We start from the raw sequence: 15,381 nt of genomic DNA on the forward strand, positions 1-15,381 counted from the left end.
TTACCAGCCGAGCACTTAACCACTGTGCTACCAGGGTTCCTTACTTTATATTAATTCATCCTCAGAACAGTCTTGGCGAGGTAGATAAGGAAAAGAAAACTTATATGTGGAAACAGACACAGAAAGTTTAAAATAATTTATAGCTACAATCTGAGTCTGTTTGACTCTTTTTAAAAAGCCCTTTGTTGTCCTCCCCCTCCTCCCCCACCTTAGGAACACTTTAGATCACAGTGCACACAAATCGGGTATTTCCAACGGGCAGAGGTCATCCCATTTTAGAAATGGGGAAACTAAGAGAGTCTGACTGTTCCCAAAGTGGCATAGTGAGCAAGTGGTAGACAAGATTCAAACCCAGGTTGATCTGACTCCAGAATGCACCCTTTCCATTGTACCAGACTTCTTCCTGGTGGCAGACTGTTAAGTGCCCTTCTGTGCATGCCTCTGTTGCTGCACTTAAAGCATACTGAAGTTATCCATATACTGGCTCCACCAGACTGAAGCATCTGTTTATTTACATCAGTATTCCTGGCATCCACTCTCTGCAATTTACTTTGAAATACATGTTAAAAAGATAAATTGATGGATGGATACATATAAGATAAAGCAAGTATAGTAAAATGTTAAGTGCAGAATACAGGTGGTGGATATAGGGTCTTCACTGCAAAATCCTTTCAACTTTGCTGTATATTTGGAAAATTATAAAACATAAGACCTGGCACATAGTAATATTAACAATAATGGCTATACATACTATGTGCTAAGCAATGTTCCAAGTACTTTATGTGCATTAACTCATTCAATATTTACAACAATCTTATGAGGCCATTACTATTATCATTATCCCCATTTTACATTATTATCCCCAAGGTCACATGGCTAGATAGAATAAGCAAAGCCCAGATTTGGGCTCTAGAGCCCATGGACCCTGACAATTTTGTTAAATTGAACTGACCTATTTTTTCATTTAAGTTGTAAATGAATGGTAGTTTTCTGGAGTCTGACAGGTGTTTTCATGCATTAGGCTTTTCTCCTAGAGCTATGGAAAGAGTGTCTAGTAACAGCAGATAGTCATTTCACACATTAGGACATACAAGAGGAGGGGGACTACGTAAGCAAATAGAACAGCAAGGTCTGTATTTGTTTGATAGCCAGGAAAGGAAAGGAAACCAAAAATCCTTTCTCCATACTACAACATTCTTATGCCTAGAGTTATGATTAACTCCAGATGTGTAAGGGTAAATCATGGTGATGATGGTAACCACTGGTTTAGCATCTATGTACTTTGTACCAGGCATAGTGCTAAGTGTGATAGTTCTCTCTCATCTTCACAACCCAACATGAGGAAACCGAATCTCAGAGAAGTGAGGTGCCATGCTGAGAGCCATAGAGCTGGGAAGCAAAACCTGGGTCAGACCGACACCAAAGTCATGTTCTTTCCATTATACAACATTACCATTAGCTGGTTTGAAGCTGATTATCCACCATGCAAGTTATTTTAACTTCAGAAAGCCAAGGGCTAGTGATTCTCAGCTAATCTGATGGCTCTTATAACACTGGGAGTGTAAATCATGATCACCTATAGAACTTTTTCAAATTTTACAAACCTGAGTCTAACCTCAGATCTGCTGAAACAATTTCCTGAGTGTGATCCAAACACCTATATTTCAAAATATCTTCCAGTAAATTCTGATACACACCCCCAATTAAAAACCACTGAACTAATCTAAGTTACTAATTTTACTACTTAGGCATCCAGGACCTAGAGAGGATAAATGTCTTGACATGGTTACCTGGCTAATTTGCAGCAGAACCAAGATTACATTAAAGATCTCACAATTCCAGACAGACCTTCTTTCACTATGTATTCTGGGGTTGTTGTTAGTTGTCGATGAGTTGATTCCGACTCATGACGACCCCATATGTACAGAGTAGAATTGCTCCATAGGGTTTTCAAGGCCGTGACCTTTTGTAAGCAGATTGCCCCAGGCCTATCTTCCAAGATACCTCTGGATAGATTTGAACCACCAACTTTTGGTTCGTATTCCAGCACTTAACCATTTACACCACCCAGAGACTCTGTATATTCTGGGGTAGGTACTAGAAAACAATATAATAAGAATTTCACTAATCTCTATCACAATTCCCCAACACCCCACTTCTATCAGGGTAGTTTCTTAACTACCTATCTCCAAGATTACTCCTGTTTCCTTGTCTGATCATTTGGTTTCCTGCCTAGAATACCTTACTGCCTCTCTTTACCAGTGGTCCAAATACTTTCCACAGGCCTACCGCCTCTTAGATAAATTCTTTGATGGTCTTCCTCCTGTTAACTCTTTTTTTTAAACTAATATTTTATTGTGTTTTCTGTTAAGGTTTACACAGCAGTTTAAGTTCCCATTCAACAATTTCTACACGAATTGTTCAGTGACATTGGTTACATTCTTCACAATTCGTGAACATTCTCATTCTTCTTGTTCTGTTTGCATTAATCTAGTTTCCCTGCCCCCTTACATTCTCATCTTTGTTTTAAAGTATTTGTTGACTTTTTGGTCTCATATAGGTGATCTTTTAAAGAAGCACAGTACTTACGGATAATATTATGTTTTGAGCTAATCTGTTACTTAGCTACGAAGTAACCTCAGGGGTTAGTTTCAGTTCAAGATTTAAAGAGTATCTCAGGGCAACAGTCTCGGGGAGTCCTTCAGTCTCAGCCAGTTCAATAAGTCTGTGTTTGTTTTTGTGTGTTTTTTTAGGAATTTGAGGTTCTGTTCCACATTTTTCTCCCATTCTATCTAGGTTCATTTATTGTGGTTCTGATTAGAATGGCCAGTTGGTCGGTAGTGGTAACCAGGCACCATCTAATTCTGTTCTCAGGGTAGACTATTTGTCTTGTAGACTAGTTTCTTATTTGAGTCTTTGGTTTTCTTCTTTCTCTTTTGCTGCAGACAAGTAGAGACCAAGAGTTGTATCTTAGATGACAGCTGGCAAGCTTTTAAGACCCCAGACACTACTCACCAAACTAGGATGTAGAACATAACTTTATGAACTATATCATGCCAATTGAACAAGATGTCCCATGAGACTATGGTCCTAATCCTTCAAACCCAGAAAACCAATCCTGCAATGTGTTTGGTTATGTCTAAGAAGTATCTGTAACTGTGCCCCCTCTGTGCTTTATTTTGTATATATATGTGCATACATTCACATAGATGCATAAAAACAAAACCCAAACTCATTATCGTCAAGTCGATCCCAACTCACAGCGACCCTATAGACAGAGTAGCACTGCCCCATAGGGTTTCCAAGAAGTGGCTGGTGGATTTGAACTGCCAGTCTTTTGGTTAGCAGCCAAGCTCTTAACCACTACACCACTAGGGCTTCATATATATATATATATATATATATATATATATTTACCCACACATATATTTTTTGGTTGTTTTTGCTGTTGTTTCAAAATTATATATGCCATAGCAATTACCAACAGGTCCTTTTTTCTTATGTACATTTTTGTCACGTTGTTTACCTTTGTCAAGCTGTGTACACTTCACCCTTATTCGGTGTTACCTTTCCCATTACCAAAAATAACAAGTGTCTACTATCTAGAGAATGAAGCCCCCTCTCCCCACCCTCCCATCCCTGGTGACCACTAATGAACATTAGTTTCTGTATATTTACTTGTTCATGTCATTTCATAAAAATGAGAACATAACAATATTTGTTCTTTTGTGATTGACTTATTTCACTGAACATAATGTCCTCCAGGTTTACCAATGTTCCAAGATGTTTCAGGAACTCATTTTGCTTTATCGCTGAGTAGTATTTCATTGTATGTATGTACCACATTTTACTTATCCATTCATCCATTGATGGGCACTTAGGTCATTTCCAACTTTTTGCTATTGTGAATAGTGCTGTGATGAACATTAGGTGTGCGTGTCTGTTTGTGTCATTTCTATTAGATCCCTAGGTTACCTCCTCTTAACTCTTGTAAGCACTGAGACAGTTGACAGAGTCACAGAACTAACTTAACTATATCATCATCTCTAAGTTTTTTAAGATCATGAACTCTATTTTACTCTTGTGTGTATCCTCCATGGTCCTAACAAGCACTAGGAAAGGCACAGAGCAGGGGCTGACTGGTACAGAATGGTAGAGAAATGTCTACTGAGGTTGCAAACAAAGAAAAGTAGGCCTGACAAATGAGAGGACGCTATCATCTCAGAATATAACCTCTAGAGCAGATGAGCCAAAATCATTGGGATAAGTCTGCTTGGATTGCAGGCTATATATAGCTTAAGTAGCAAAGAAATATTAGGCGTCAATTGAGTACCTACTATGTACCAGACACTGTTCCAAGCTCACCTAATGTCCACTAACCCTTGCAATAACATCATGAGGCATTATTATGTGTATTTTACAGATGACGGAACAATGAAGCTCAGAGAGGTTAGTGAACTTGACCAAAGTCACACAGCTAAAAAGTGGAGCTAGCCAATAAGAACAAGAAAAGATGCTCAATGTCATTAGTCATTAGGGAAATGCAATCAAACCTACAATGAGATACTACATCACATCCATTAGGATGACTATAATTATTTTAAGAAAAAAGGAAAATAACAAGTGTTGATGAGGATATGGAGAAATTGGAACCCTCATACATTGCTGATGGGAATATAAAATAGTGCAGCTGCTTTGGAAAAATAGTCTGGCAGGTCCTCAAGTGGTTAAACATAGAGTTGCCATATGATTCAGCAATTCCACTCCTAGGTATATACACAAGAGAACTGAAAAGCCACGTTCACAAAAAAACTTGTAAATGAATGTTTGTAACAGCATTATTAACAATAGGCAAAAAGTAGAAACAACCCAAATGTCCATCAACAAATGAATGGATAAACAAACTGTGGTATATCCACACAACAGAATATTATTCAGCCATAATAAGGCATGAGTGCTGATACATGCTACAACATGAATGAACCTTGAAAACACACTAAGTGAAGAAGCCAGACATAAGAAACCACATATTGTATGATCCCATTAATATGAAATGTCTAGAACAGGCAAATCCAGAGACAAAAGGTAGGTTAGTGGTTGCCAAGGGCTAGGGAGAGAGGGGGGATGAGGGCTGCCTGGTGCAAGATTTCCATTTGGGGTGATGAAAATGTTCTGGAATTAGTAATGATAGTTGCACAACTCAGTGAATATACAAAAAATCACTGAATCGTACATTTCAAAAAGGTGAATTTTATGGCACATGAATTATATCTAAATTTTTAAAAAGTGGAGCTATGGTTCAAACTTAGGTCTGACCACAAAGCACTTGCTTCCTAACACCCCCTTTAAAATTTTTTTATTATGGAAAATTTTAAACATACAAAGGTAAAGAGAATAGTATAATGAACCCATTACACCATGATCCAGTTTCAACTATTATCAACATTAACTCATCCTTATTTCATCTACTTTACCCCCTTTTTTTCTGGAATATTTTAGAATAAATTGCTTCACCCATAAATATGTCATGATTTATCTCTAACAGATAAGGTCTTAAAAAAAATACCACAATACCATTATTACACCCAACAAAATTAACAATAATTTCTTAATATCTAGTTCTTATTCTGTTTTCCTGAGAAGCAGTGGTGGTTCAGTGGTAGAAATCTTGTCTTCCATGCAGGAGAGCGGGTTTGATTCCTGGGCAATATACCTCATGTGAAGCCACCACCCATCTGTCAGTGGAGGTTTGCGTGTTGCTATGATGCTAAACAGGTTTTAGCAGAGTTTCCAGACTAAGACAGGCTAGGAAAAAAGGCCTGGCAATCTACTACGAAAAATCAGCCAATGAAAACCCTATGAATCACAAGCATTTCATTCCATTGTGCATGGGTTCGCCATGGGTCGGGGTCAACTCATGGCAGCCAACAACAATTCCATTTTCAAAAGATTTCTGATGGTTGGTTTGTTCAAATCAGAATCCAAATAGGGTCCACCTGCTGCATTTGGTTGCTTTATCTCCTAAGTCTCTTTTAATCTGTAGCTGCTTCCCCTCCTTTTATTTAAATGCCATTTATTTGTTGAAAAAAAAATCTCATTTTTTTAAATCACAAAAGTGATATTGATTACTGAACAAATGGTGTTGGGATAACTGGATAGTCATTTGAGGGGAAAAAAAGATCGATCCGTACCTCACTTAACCAGGAAAATCATAAAAATAAAAGACAACCACAGGGGAAATTTATAAGGTTAAGTATAAGTATAAAGCTTAAGTATAAGAGAAAACCCAGTAATACTAAAGAAAAAGATCGATCCTCCTGACTATATAAAAATCAAACAGTTCTGCTTGGGAAAAGCAAACTCAGAAAACAAAGGGCAAACAAAAAAAATTGCAACTCATACCGAAGATGGCTAATTTCTCTAACAGAGAAGGGGAAAAGAAGTCTAAACCTAACAGAACATTTCACAAAAAAAGGCAACACAAATGGATCTGAAGCATATGAAAAGATGCTCAAACTCATTCATGGTAAGAGAAGCAAAAATTAAAACAATACTGAATACAGTATTTCACCTATAAGACTGGCAAATGTTGTATTGACAACGCAAACAGGCACTCCCAAATATTGAGATGTAAATGGTACAATCTCTAAAAAGTGCAATTTGGTATGATTTTTCAAAATTACAAGTGCACTGACCCTTTGACCCAGCAATTCCGCTTCTATGAATATGTCTTAGAGATAGGTAAAGCACTTGGAACAACAATGCAAGTATAAGCAACTGCATTGCAAGTGTATAAGGTACTCACTGCAGTTATTTGTAATAGCTAAAGGCTGAAAACAACTTAATTAACTGCCCATCAATAAAGGACTAGTTACATCAATGGAATAGTATGGAACCATAAAAAGATAACGACAAAACTTTACATACTCACATGGAAAAACCACCAAGACACATTAAATAATAAAAGCAAGATGCAGAACATTATGCTGCCACTGTGTTTTAAAAAATGTATATATCTGTGTGTGTGTATATATATTATAGGTAATTATATGTATAGTTATGGAGCCCTGGTGGCGCAGTGGTTAAGAACTTGGCTGCTAACCAAAAGGTCAGCAGTTCAAATCCACCAGCCATTTATTTCCTTTTATATGCACGGTATCTGTGGAAGAATACTCAACAAAGTGATAATACTGGTTGCCTCTGGGGAGGATAGTCTAGTGGCTAGGGACAGGGGTAAGAAGGGAGTTGGTTGTTGTTTTTGAAAGCATATATCCTTTTGCAAGGAGCCCTGGTGGCACAATGGTTAAAGCGCTCAGCTACTAGCCAAAAGGTTCACAGTTCGAACCCACCAACAGCTCTGTGGGAGGAAAGATCTGGCAGTCTGCTCCTGTACAGATAACAGCCTAGGAAACTCTGTGGGGCAGTTCTACTCTGTCACATATTGTTGTTAGGTACTGTCAGGTAGGTTCCTACTCATAGTGACCTCATGTACAACTGAACAAAACACTGCCCAGTCCTGCACCATTCTCGCAATCGTTGTTATGTTTCAGGCCATGGTTGCAGCCACTGTGTCAATTCATCTCATTGAAGGTCATCCTCTTTTCCGCTGACCGTCTACTTTACACAGCATGATGTCCTTCTCCAGGGACTGATCCCTCCTGAAAACATGTCCAAAGTATGTAAGACAAAGTCTTACCATCCTTGCTTCTAAGAAGCATTCTGGCTGTATTCCTTCCAAGACATATTTGTTTGTTTTTCAGGCAGTCCATGGTATATTCGATATTCTTCACCAACACCATAATTCAAAGGCATCAACTCTTCTTTGGTCTTCCTTATTCATTGTCCAGCTTTTGCATGCATATGAGGCGATTGAAAAGGCCATGGCTTGGGTGAGACGCAAGTGCCATCTTTGCTTTTGAACACTTTAAAGAGGTGTTTTGCGGCAGATTTGCCCAATGCAATACATTGTTCGATTTCTTGACTGCTGCTTCCATGGATGTTGATTGTGGATGCAAGTAAAATGAAATCCTTGACAACTTCAATATTGACTCTGTTTATCATGATGTTGATTGGTCCAGTTGTGAGGATTTTTGTTTTCTGTCATATAGGGTCACTGTAAGTTGGAACCGACTTGATGGCACACAACAACAGCATATCCTTTTGTAGCTTTTGCATATTTATACCATGAAATGCAATCCTTATTCAAACGATGTTATGACTGAATAAAAGCAGAACATACTCAGCATAAAAAAATTAAACAACACAGGAGGGTGTACTGAAAAGTAATAGTCCTTTTACTCCCATTCCCTGGAAGTAATTGCTATTCCACAAAATTTTTATGCAGGTGGAAGCACGGGGAAGTATCTTTTTCCCCGAGGCTCCTGTTTTTTTTAATGGGCCAGTGCCTCATCAGAAGAATCACCTGATATGCTCCTTAAACGTCATATTCCCAGGCCCCTCCCTGGAAAGTCTGAATCAGTAGGTCTACGGCAAAACAGCTCTCCAAGAAAAGTTTAATGTCTCATTTCCAACTACAAGCAGTGGTTTTCAAACTGCCTCCTGAAAACAGGATTTGAGTGGTTGGAGAATTGAACCAAATAACCAAAAAGGACAAGTGCCCCTATTTTCTCTTCAACTTGAGCTCACATTCCCCATTTTATCTATTTTATATTTTGTCTTTTTCAGAAATATTTTACTTGAAGAATGTTTGCTACTGAAAATAACTACAAGTATTACTAAAAGCTCACTAGAATGTAAACTTCAAGAGGGCTGGGATTGTTTTCTGTTTTGTTCACCGTTGTATCTGCAGTGCACATAACAGTAGGCAACCAATGAGCTGTTTCAACATTCAATCAATAATTTTTGACCCAGGCACTGATATATGCCAAGCGCTGATCTAGATGTGGAGTCCCTGGGTGGTGCAAACAGTTAACACGCTCAGTTGCTAACGGAAATGTTGGCGGTTCGAGTCCACCCAGAAGCTCCTTAGAAGAAAAGCCTGGGGATCTACTTCCAAAAAATCAGCCATTGAAAATCCTGTGGAGAGCAGTTCTACTCTGACACACACACGTGGTTGCCATGAGTCAGAATCGACACGACAGCAACTGGTGGTGGTGGATCTATGTGTGAGGATATAGGAGTGAACAGGAGACAAAAATCCCTGCCCTCATGGAGCTAACATAGACAGACACTGGGCTAGGCAATTTAAGACATATCTCGTTTATCCTTCTAAGCCTGTCAAGTGGGTATTGTATCATTACCCTCTTTCCCCACTTTTCTTTTACAAAGGAGAAAATTGAAGCTTAGAAAATCTAAAAAATTGCCCCAAATCACACAGCTAGTAATATGGCAGAACCTGGATTTAAGCCCCATCAGGTCTGACTCCAAAATAATGCTCTTTCCACCAAATACGTTGCTTCTCAAATAAAGGCAACTGGAAAAACTGGGCATACATTAACTTCAGATCAATTCATAAAGTAATACAATAAGCACAGGGCCATGAAGAATAACTAGATTGTGTGCACATTAGTGGTTGTGACTACATTATAGCCATTTGTGCCTCTAGCACCCTGCCTGGAGCATATAAAAAGCTTAATAAACGCTTGTTATTTTAAAGTAACATCAAACCAGAGACAATACTGCTTTCTGATCTCTGCAATACTTGACTTCCTCCAGCTTTTCCCGAATTCCTCTTTGTTGGGATATTAGCCTCACTCCCATTCATCACCTTAAACACACCAAACTGGTGTCTGACTCAGGTAGGGCTCTGTGGCCTACCTTCTCCACCTGTTCTCAATTCCAAAGCAAAAAGAAATCAGAAGTGACAAGGAAACCACCTTACAAGAAAACTCGAGGGAGGAGGGTAGATTGTGTGTAAGTATGCTTAGCACTAGAAATATGGATGATTTATATTTCAACTTCAACATCTATGTGACCTGAAGTCTAATTACTGAAAATTACAGACCAAAACCTACTGTTGATGTAAATATGCATCACTACACTCTGGAGTTCAACAACCACTAAGAGACTAAATTGATAATCATGAAGCTAAGGAGTAATGTATAATTAAAAAGTAAGAACAGCAGCAACTGAAAACCATAGCCAATTTAAGGAAACATTGATAAAGTAGCTTTCCCTCTCAACTGTAGGAATTCCAATTATCTACATGCATATGCATGCTAGTCTTTGCAATGAAATGTCAATCAATCATTAGGTGGTAGAATACAGATCTAGTGTTCAATAAGCATTAATAAAGTGATAATTTTAATTTACGAACACTCAATTTTAGTAACTTTAATTATTTTCTTAGGCTACTAGGAGCCACCCCATTTCTGCAAGTAAAATTGCCTGTCACTTGTAAGAACCAAAACCAAATGGAAGACTTAGATTTATTTTTTCAGTTGTAGCTCATCAGTGGACTGGAGACTATGCTTTCAGAATAATTTTTATAATCTGTGAATACAGCAGGAGCTGTGGCATCCAATGAACCTATGCTCAAATTCAAGTTTCAGAATAGCTGCGGGAACAAGTCATGGGCAAGTCACTTAGCTTCATCTGTAAAAGGGAGATGTTGCTAATTCCTACTCTATTGTAAGATTTAGAAATTATATAAAATACCTGGATCATGGGCTCTGAAGAAGTGGTTATGAAAAAAATCATTGTTCCGCAGAGATGAAGTCTATGGTATGTACTACTGTCTTGCAGGGACTCAGAAATCATTTGAGACAAGTAGATACCATAATAAGCACTTGTTATGCCCAAAGTAAATCTTCAGGATTGAAAAGTCCAGTAACCTGATGAAAGGTATCCTCGGGAATAAAAGGAAAACAAGAATCCAAGGGAGTTTCTGGGTTACCTCAGAAAGGGAGACAGGAACTGCAGAGAGGACACTGATGGTGAGAAGTTTCTAAGAGCCCTTGAGCCAGGGGCTGCAAATGCCTACCGGGGTTGGGCAGATAACATAAAAGAATGAAGGAGGCTGAGTAAAGAAAAATCAACTGCCAGAAATTTGATCAAATCTTTTCTTTTTTACTAAACTATGCTGGGGCATTAATAATATAAACATGCAATATACTGGATTTTACATTTGAAATTCAAAATAAAAAACACAAGTTAAAAACCAGAAAATTTTCATCATTACATTTTTAAAAAAATTTTGGTATTTATTACTCCTTTGATTTGGAACTGGAGGCCTGATACCTTTCTTGTGTACCAAGAGGTCAATGTCAGGCCTTATATTTTTGTGTTGCAGACTTTAGCTTTGAATCCTTTAACTGCAAGTGATTAATTTTATTTTTCATAATTTTAATTTCATAATGGAAAACAGCTGTTTAGAAATGTATGCATTTTAAAACACAGACATAGTGGTTTTTATATTTAGGGTGGCTACTCCCAATATATTTGTAGAATTTTGGTATTTCAACGACCTCATGCTTCATTTTCAGAACCACAGCACTGTAATTCTATATCTCCTTTGTAGTTCTTCTTTCACATCATGAACATTAATTGAGAAAGGCTAAGTAGACAATATTAGCTCATTTTCATAAAATGTAATGCCAGAAAATCATTTCTGGAACTCGATAGACAATGCCACAATTTTGGGAATGTAATTCAGGTTATCAGTTTAATTTCTTGAAAACCAATTTCAGCAAAGGAAAGTCAGTATACAAGCCAGTTTCTCTTGCCCAATGAGTTTCCCAAAGACATAATCTTGCTAGGAATGTGCAAATGCAACCACACATTTGTAAAAGTACTTCTGAACAACACTCTTATTCAAAGTGTTTAGATGAGTTGTAATACCAACCAAACAGGTCAAGTATTTTATTCAGTCTTTTGCTGGTGCCCTGAAGTAGGAATCCTCTTTGCATGACAACCAAGTCAATTTTTTTTTTTCGATATCTTCAGCACCTTGCCTCAACTAAGCCAATCAACCGCCATAGAATAGAGCAGACTTCCACTATATACATGTAACAACTCATCAAAGTATTCAACTGTGTTTGGTGCAAACCACAATTACTAGTTCCTGACATGATTCATTTTGAACTTTTTAGCACAAAGGGAATCTTGAGGAGTGACATAATGAACAGATTTAAGTCCTTTTAAAGTATTTCTGCTTCAAATTGAAGGCTCCTAAGTCCAACAGTAACACTACCCATTGCAGAAACACTACCTGTAGTTATATTTACTAATTTGACCAATTATATTAAAAATTTCAAGACTTTTCTCCACAAAAATCAGGTATTTCCTGATGTATTTGTCACAGGCGCCAAATCCAAAATATTTAGGTTACATCGAAATTCTTAACATACGAATTATATCTAGGCGCGCTGGTTCTCAAACTTTAGCATGTGTAGGAATCTACTGGAGGGCTTGTTTAAACAGATTGACAAGCCCCACCTCCAGAGTTTCTGATTCAGTAAGTCTGGGGTAGAGCTCAAGAATTTGCATTTCTAACAATTTTCCGGGTAGTGCTGGTGCTGCTTGCTGGTCAGGGGCCATGCTTTGAGAACCACTGGCTAGGCATATAGCTAAGTATATAGCTATGTGGGTGGTGTTTGTATCTGTTACAATCAGCTGCAATATAAAACTTCACAAATAATTTAACCTCTTGACCTAATTTATCACAAAAATGTTCAGCCATATATCTTTAACACCTTGAGCAACAAATACTTGTTTATAACATAATTTCTGCTGTATTCAACACTCTTTTATAAAACTACCATCTATAAGGGTTTTCAAACCCTGGCATTTTTTCATCTATATATAATTGTATTTCATGGCAATGTCACTTATTCTATCTGTATTCAAAAACACAGCCTGTTGACATTCCAAGCCCTTTTTAGAGTTCTTTTAGTTTTAATAGTCATCTTTTTTTATACTGGCCATATTTCTTACAATGGTTTATTTTAAAATGGTGTCTTAAACTGTAGCCTTTCAACAGACACATTTTATTTAAATATATAGATGTATTCATCACTTTTACAAAGAAATAGGCTCTCTCCCATTTTCCTTTAAATATGTGACCTTACATAGATAATTTTTGTTTTCACTTTTCATAGATGTCGGTACAATAAATATCTCATGTTCCTCAAAACTAAAAAAAGTACAAGCACAACAATCAATGGTGCATTAGTTATCTTTTTTTGTGTAACAAATTACCCCCAAAACTCAGTGGCTTAAAACAATATTTATTATCTTATAGTTTCTGTGTGTGTGGCTTAGCTGTGCCCTCTGGCTTGAGGTCTCACAGGCTGCAATCCAATTGTCAGCCAGGGGCTTCAGTCATCTCAAGGCTGGATTGGGGAAAGATCCATTTCCAAGCTCACTCACATCCTGCTGTTGGCAGGATTCAGTTCATTGTGGGCTGCTGAACTGAGGGCCTGAGTTCCTCAGAGGCTGTTTTGGAGGCTGCCCTCATTTCCTGGTCACATAGGCCTCTTCACAGGGTAGCTCACAATATGGCAGTTGGCTTCATCAGAGCAAGCAAGCAAAAAAAGCCAGAGAGAGAGAGTGCAAACAAGATGGAAGTTGCTGTTTTTTTATAACCGAGTCTTGAAGGGACATCCTATTGTTTTTGTTATATTCTGTTTGTTCATTAGAAGCAAGTCACTAGGTCCAACCCCCACACAAGGCAGGGGGTTGGGGGGGTGGTGATTATGCAAGGTATGAATACCAGGAGATGGAGGTCATTGGAAGCCATTATAGAAGATGTCTATCACAAATGGCAAGTGGTACTTGGTCACTGCGTCAGGGAGACACCATAGAATCGTGGAGACTTTGATAAATGAAGACCATGTGGCTCATCTAAAGAAGCCAACTAGTGTTTCCAGAGGATCTGATATTTCAAGAGTAGCTGGAAAGCCAGAGATTTTTTTTTAGATATATTAGTAAACTTTTTTCTTTAAATGTACTTTAGATGAAGGTTTACAGAACAAACTAGTTTCTCATTAAACAGTTAGTACACATATTGTTTTATGACATTGGTTAACAACCCCACGACATGTCAACACTTTCCCTTCTCGACCTTGGGTTCCCTATTACCAGCTTTCCTGTCCCCTCTTGCCTGCTAGTCCTTGTCCCTGGGCTGTTGTGCCACTTAGTCTCGTTTTGTTTTATGGGCCTGTCTAATCTTTGGCTGAAGGGTGAACCTGGGGAGTGACTTCATTACTGAGCTAAAAGGGTGTCTGGGGGCCATACTCTTGGGGTTTCTCCAGTCTCTGACAGGCCAGTAAGTCTGGTCTTTTTTTGTGAGTTAGAATTTTGTTCTACATTTTTCTCCAGCTCTGTCTGGGACCCTCTATTGAGATCCCTGTCAGAGCAGTCAATTGTGGTAGCCAGGCACCATCTAGTTGTATTGGACTCAGTCTGATGGAGGCCATGGTAGATGTGGTTCATTAGTTGTTTGGACTAATCTTTCTCTTGTATCTTTAGTTTTCTTCATTCTCCCTTGCTCCTGAAGGGGTGAGACCAGTGAAGTATCTTAGATGGACACTTTTAAGACCCCAGACGCTGCTCACCAAAGGAGAATGTAGAACATATTCTTTATAAACTATGTTATGCCATTTGAGCCAGATGTTCCCTGAGACCACGGTCCCCACAGCCTTCAGCCCAGCAATTCGGTCTCTCAGGGAGTTTGGATGTGTCTATGGACCTTCCATGACTTTGCCTTGGACAAGGTGTGCTCGCTTCTCCAGTATTGTGTACTGTCTTACCCTTCACCAAAGTTACAACTTATCTATTGTCTACTTAGTGTTTTTCCATCCCCACCCCTCCCCTCCCTCGTAACCATCAAAGATTGTTTCTTTTTGTGTGTAAATCTTTTCATGAATTTTTACAGTAGTGGTCTCATACAATATTTGTCCTTTTGTGACTGACTTATTTCACTCAGCATAATGCCCTATGAGTCGGAATTGACTCCACGGCAATGGGTTAATAGGGTTAATGCCCTCCAGCTTCATCCATGTTGACATACTTCGAAGGTTCACCATTGTTCTTTATCATTGCATGGTACTCCATTGTGTGTATGTACCATAGTTTGTTTATTCATTCATCTGTTGATGGGCATCTAGGTTGTTTCCATCTTTTTGCTATTTTGAACTGTGCTACAATGAACATGGGTGTGCATATGTCTATTCGTGTGATGACTCTTATTTCTCTAGGATATATTCCTAGAAGTGGGATTGCTGGATCATATGGTATTTCTATTTCTTGCTCTCTAAGGAAGCACCATATCATTTTCCAAAATGGTTTTATTATTTTGCATTCCCACCAGCAGTGCATAAGAGTTCCAATCTCCCTGCAGCCTCTCCAACATTTGTTATTTCCAGTGTTTTTGATTCGTGCCAGTAATGCTGGGGTGAGATGGTATCTCATTGTGGTTTT

The 15,381-nt window shown here is 38.3% G+C and overlaps 1 protein-coding gene across 1 annotated transcript in view; it reads right to left on the reverse strand.

Annotated features, from left to right (window-relative positions):
• The window catches only part of FAM120C (family with sequence similarity 120 member C), a 103,502-nt gene that overhangs the window by 73,898 nt on the left and 14,223 nt on the right, over positions 1-15,381 (reverse strand).

The sequence above is a fragment of the Trichechus manatus genome, unplaced genomic scaffold, assembly GCF_000243295.1.
Source record: "Trichechus manatus latirostris isolate Lorelei unplaced genomic scaffold, TriManLat1.0 scaffold00233, whole genome shotgun sequence".
Taxonomy (NCBI): Eukaryota; Metazoa; Chordata; class Mammalia; order Sirenia; family Trichechidae; genus Trichechus; species Trichechus manatus.